Here is a 6,619-nt window from a genome sequence, read left to right as displayed (position 1 = left end):
AATTCCAAAGACATCCGGTAAGTCGTTTTCTTGAAAATAATATTTCATACTATTAGATTGAACGGCTCTGATCTTATCAACTTATTCTTTTAAGTAGTCGTTATTAGGTTTGGAAAGGATTAATTAGGATATCTTTTTTGCGACTATCCTAGCACATACCTGGGAAACAGTTTGAAAACCATCCCCTATATTCGGATATAAACTGTGTAATGTTATTCATTGAAATGGTTAAAAACATCACAGATCTTATGCTGTGATGTTTCGGTATATTATATTCATCGTTAGGAAGCAAGGTTAGTTTGTAATTCCATCTTTATGTCTGGCACATACACATCTTTCTTGTTGAATGGTTGCTACCTGAACATATACTGGGTAAGTGTTAGCGGACTACAGGCCAATATTCATTACATGTAACATTTCATTGACACCTGAAAAAGCTTCTTTGCACACGGCTTGGATGGCGGAATGAGTGTTGATTATAAAATAACTAATCAATAATGTCCATTGGAACTATCCTGTATTCTACTTCGATTTTATACCCTTCAAGTGTGCCATTCACCGACGTTATTGCAGTACTGGATGATTGAAATATTAAAGGATGAATTAAAGGAATATAATATTCCCTTAAATAACTTAGCTCCAAAGACTTCCATCTCTTTGCTAATTGCAAAAGAGCTTTAGTTAATAACCGTGTTTCCATGCTTCTAGGTTGGAGTTGCTTCCACTGCGAATCATAGAAACGGCAAGATCTGAACACATTCAACGTTATTTTGTTTCGCTAAATTTGTGTGAAGGTATTCGCTGTAGGAGTACTATTCGACAAAACGCTCTCTGCTGATGGATCCGAATCAATATTATTTGGCTAAGCTCTCCCCAGTGGAGGTAAAAAATTCAGCACTCCACTGCTCCTGACCTCTTCCTAGACTTAACTCTTCTAGCTGCAAAAAATTTTCTTACTAGAAGCAACTGTCGTTCATGCGACTTCTGAAGTAAGACCTGTATACTAAGCAGTAAATTCTGTTGATATTTTGTAATACAGAGCGCAGCAATAAGGAACACAAAGATAAAATTGTGATCAGGCATCGTGGCTTAGTTAGTGCAACTACTTTACTACATAAACTGAAAAGTGACCGTGACCCGAACTGAGCCGACCTGTTTTGAGAGATGCATCGCGAATCGTGAAAAGATTTAGGTAGTGCAACACCGAAACATTGCAACTAGTGTGCAAATTAGTCGGCGGTGGGCAACTCTGAACCCATTCAAAGCATGGAAACAGTGAATAATTGCCATATGGAATTTTCATTGAATACCGTTCTAGTTGGAAAGCGTAACACACCTGAATTTGCCAGGCTATTTGGTGTCACTTTTGGGTTTCTATCATCGGTATTCTCAAGTACAGCTGACTTTCTTGAGTTATATTTACAGTTTCTCGAGAAGCTTCGGTATTGTGCATTTATTCAATAGCGTTTGGTAGTCTTTGAACTACCTGCAATAGGATTAATGTATTCCAGTACTTAATTTGATTGGCTGGCTTAACTTAGGCCAACTTGCGCAAAAGATTGTTCGAATCGATCTCTTTATAGTAAAACAACTCATTCTTTTCCTTCTTTCACATTTCTCTTGTTTCTCACTATCTCAACTCTTTCCAACCCTATTCATACGCGAACTGATGTTCATGCCTTGCTGAAACTCGACGTATTTTCAAAGAAACCTCGGTGCTAATAAAGGCTCTGTACTACCTAGCAAGAATACCAAACGAATAGATGATCTTCCCTATCTTTACTGGAGGCTCCATGGCTGTTTACACCAGTTGGAACTACTGAATCAAATTAGGGTTCAAACCCTGAGGTTGTCAAGTCAAAAGATAAAGCCTTTCTCATCTTGAGCTCAAATTCTTCTTGACATCAAGACCAGGAACACAAGACCAGGTTCATAGGCTCCACGGTGGGGATATCTGGCGAGGTTCACCAGGCTTCAGTATGGACATTTAGCAAGGTTCATAGGACTCCACAGTGTGGACACCTAGCAAGGTTCATAGAACTCCACAGTGTGGACACCTGGCGAGGTTCATAGGACTCCACACTGTGGACACCTAGCAAGGTTCATAGGACTCCAGTGTGGACACCTGGCGAGGTTCATAGGACTCCACACTGTGGACACCTAGCAAGGTTCATAGGACTCCAGTGTGGACACCTGGCGAGGTTCATAGGACTCCACACTGTGGACACCTGGCGAGGTTCATAGGATGCCGTATCGTGCGGCTGCTGGGCATGCTCAAGTTTTTGCTTGAAATCTTCTACTCAAAATATGTGAATATGCAAAAACAGTTTTATGAAATCGGGGAATGAAATCGCTCAGGCAATAAAATCAGAGGTTCACTGTTCATACTGTAGATATTTGGTGAACGCAATTAGTAAACAATGAGACAATTATAGGCAACTCTGTTAATGACTTTAAACTTTCAAAACTAATAGATTCATGGACCTTATAAATTACAAAATGAAATATTTGCCATTTTGGTAGGAGGCATGTTGAGAAAACACGTAGACCAATCAATGCAGATATGTCAATGATGTGGTCATGGCAACACAAAATAATTCTAAAACTAGATGTTAGGTATATGGTATTATATGGTTAAAAATACCATTTTGCTTGTTTGAAAAAGTATCTAACAAAACCATGCAGAGATGACTAAAGAGGAGTCCACATGGTAACTGGAACAAAATGTCTGAAGTGAGCGTCTAGCTGATGTAAACAAAGGTTGCAAGGATAATTCACATGAGTCAGAACTGAACTCAACAAATTAGCACTATTCTATCTTTTTTCTGTCTTATGATCATTGATTCCATTTGTTGCCTTTTGAGTCATGATTAAACTGATCGTTTGTAAGAAAAGTAAGGAACTTATTGCATTCACTAATAATAGTAAATTGTCTAATCAGACGGGAACATAACTGTTGTAAGCATTCTGTCTTCCCACCACAAAATATTCGGACATCGGACGCTTCACTTTAGTTGCTCCATGGCCATCGCTCTACATTTTTTTCGTTTGTCTAATATTTTTTCATTTGTTTGCACAAATGAAATGGTTAAGACATTTTTAGATTTAACAGTCTTCTTTGGATATAGCTTTACTACTGCATTTAAGAAAAGGGCTGTTGCGATCACGGGACCATCATAAGAGAGGCTTTTTTCAATCAAGTTCACCCTGTCGTTCGCTACCAGATTCTGTTAACAATGCCAATTGTTGGTTTGCTCTTTTTCAATGCATGAACACTATGTTTCCATAACGGTGCATAAACACTATGTCTCCATAACGGTGCATGAACACTATGTCTCCATAACGGTGCATGAACACTATGTCTCCATAACGGTGCATGAACACTATGTCTCCATAACGGTGCATGAACACTATGTCTCCATAACGGTGCATGAACACTATGTCTCCATAACGGTGCATGAACACTATGTCATGTCTCCATAACGGGTTAGTTTGCAAGTTTGCATCGCCTGCAAGATGGGAATGGCAAAAAACTGCAAGTCAAGCGAATTTTGTTACTCGCGAATTTCTGCCAAATGTTTCATGCTGGTGAAAAATGGAAAACGGCACTCACGAATGGTGCACAAGTAAATCTTGTGCAAGCTATTCCATTTTAAACAATTTCCACACTTCAGTCATTCTTACTTTGTTTCAAGCAGTTCCAAGTGCGTCGCTATGACCTCTGGTATGGAAATAATTTTTTTTTTAAAAAAGCATCAGCGTTAATCTGCAACACGCGAATTAATGTCCATTGAAGAACTTTTCGCATGGTAATTCAAAGTGTGCACAACTCCAGATCCATATAATCCCTATAATAAAACATAGTGTTAAAAGCCTCATCATATGTTTGCTTATCCTCACCTGCCGTAACGTCGGTGTTTTGCCATCACTCTGCATCTTAGCACCGCTGAATGTGTCTTTAGTTTAATTTTACTTTAAGGTTCAATTAGAGAGTCGTCTTATCCTCAGATATGAGCAACATTTTACACTTTCGTAAACTTAAACGGTTTCCTTTTCCCTACCTAAAAGTGGCATTAGAGGTTTTCCATGTGCGAAATACTGTAAAAAGTTGAAATCCCACCCATAACATCTGTGTTAGCATGAAATTTAACCTGTTATATTCTTTGCTAAGTGCCATTGGTAAGTATGCTAGTCTTGTAAACATCAAAAAACACCTGCACAACTTATTACCAATTTACCTTGCAAGTTTTTGCTAAAGATTTTAGCATACACCCGATGTAGCTTCGCAGAAGCATTTGTCGAATGACTTTAGTTACCTATAGAGTGAGTGAGGTAGCCATTACACTGTAGCTAATGAACAACAGATCTCATCACCTAGCAAAATGGTGCTAATAAGGCAGGTGTCGAAAGTTAAATCTAAAGCTCTCCCTGGCTCAATCAAAAATTCTTCCTTGGTTAATTTAGATACAGATTCAAACCTCTACTTATGAGGTTCTTAAATTCGCTTTGTGCGTCGACGCCGTCGTGTGTTGGAACAAATATATAGTATTTTGTTTAATTTATTTCCAGAGCATCAAAATAATAAAAAATCAATAATTACATATGGCATTGAAACAAACAATACATGTTAAAATTATAATTATATGTTAAAATTAAAACTAAATTATTAAAGTAATAAACAGTAAAAGGGTGTTTTACTGTTACTTTTGAAACACAAGCAGTGTTGGCATTCCAAAAGTTCCACGGAAGAATGAATGATAGAAGTACATTATGTGATGTAAGTCACTTTTCCTCCCACTAGAGATACAGTCTTGTGCAAAATTGTGGCAACCCCAATTTCGTTGTGTATTAAAAGATTTCATATCTCATCTTAGCTCTAAGTGCGTAAATCTATACATCATTTTAAAGCTTAAGGTGTACTCTCCTAAAGTTCTATAAGTTTTACACAGTCGCTGAGAGAAGGCTCTCTCGCCAGCCAGCTATGAATGATACCAAGATTTCTAAGTCTATCTTTTCCTGCACTAGAGTCTATCTGGTGATGCTGCCATGCTGTCTTAAGTTGTGACTGTGTAACCATGACAACAGTAGTCACCTAGTGCTATACTTGTTGCTTAGAACAAAGTGGTTACTATTATTGTTATTATTTGTGTTTCGATCACATTCTCATTGCATTTGGCAGCAGCATTACAATCAAAGGTATAGTTGAATAATCGAATGAGTGAATCGTTATAGAGAATTACAGAAGAATCAATTTTAGTTCTACTTTCTGCCAGTTTTTTCACTTTTGTTGACAAAATGGTATTATACTGAAAAATTTGGAATGCGTATCTGGAATTGCTGCATATGTCAAAAAAGAATTGTTTAAACTATGTTGTATGTAGAAAAAATTTTATGTAGAGGATCACCACTGTTTAATTGTAGTCAGGTGTCTTACATGATGATATACAAATGTTGAGTTAATTCTTATCAAGTGCAGGCTATGAGAATTACTTGCATTTCTTCGCAGTAAATTTACAGCGAGTTGCCCTTACATTGATTTTGTTGTTAGTAGAAAACCTTCGGATAACAGATAAATTGTAGAGTAATCTTTACATAACTATATTACATAATTTCTACAGAATGCACAGAGTTTGTAGAAGTAAATGAGCACATATCTCAACCGAATAGATCAAGGTGATAACTAGCAGCCACATAGTCGCAAACTGTCATCCTCACTGGAATAACAAATAAAGAGTCAAAATAGAAAAGACATTGCAGTTGCTAATCATACAACATTAAATCAAGCTCACTAAAAAATTAGCATTGATCTTGAGTTTTATGCTTTATGTTCGTGCGATTCCAGTTTTAGTTAATGAGCAACGCGAATCAACCTGCAGGGAAAAAATTCTGTGACGACTATATTCGCTGGCACTAAAATTTCCAACCGAGCAGAAGCTTTGGTTGACCCTCACTCAACCAAGTTGAACCCCATAACACTTGTCTATTCATAGGCTTTTTAGTTTCCATTTCTCTTGCTGGTTCTTCCAACCGATGCTTCTGATATTAAAAGCTTCTGTTTGGTTGCCATATAGCCACATCTGAGGGACCATCCCAGAGGAAACCAATCCTCGGATAATACCTTAAAGCAGGGGAGGTGTCTATTCCCTTAAAACATTTGGTTAAGTCTCCATGAATGTAAGCGCCCACCCCTCCCTTCCTCGAGCACATCTCCCCCCTCTAAACTCATCCTCTTCTAGCGAACCAAGTAACTACGATGTTAGTGTTTAAATAGAATACATTATATTTATTCTATATTTACGCACGATGGCAGCAAAAAGTAGAGCGAAATGTTTCTAAATTTGTAAGTTGATTGTTAAGATCAGTTGCTTTTGCTGCCACTCGCTGTCGACGGTAGATTGTAATAAGAAAGATGCTGCCACACTACATGCCATACACGATATAAATAGTCAGTACTCCACTCTGACAAATGATCGGCTGCCCTTTTACGCTAAACAGGCCTGTGCTCAATATAATAAAGAAATTATTTCACCAAATGCCTAGTAGCTCGCTAACTAGAGTGAGAAATAAGCTGGCAACGCCCACACAGTATGCTGAGAGTGGACACAGGCAAAAATAATGA

The sequence above is a fragment of the Watersipora subatra genome, chromosome 4 (genome assembly GCF_963576615.1).
Source record: "Watersipora subatra chromosome 4, tzWatSuba1.1, whole genome shotgun sequence".
NCBI classification, from domain to species: domain Eukaryota; kingdom Metazoa; phylum Bryozoa; class Gymnolaemata; order Cheilostomatida; family Watersiporidae; genus Watersipora; species Watersipora subatra.
The sequence above is the reverse complement of the archived record's forward strand: the minus strand, read 5'-3'. Positions refer to the sequence as shown.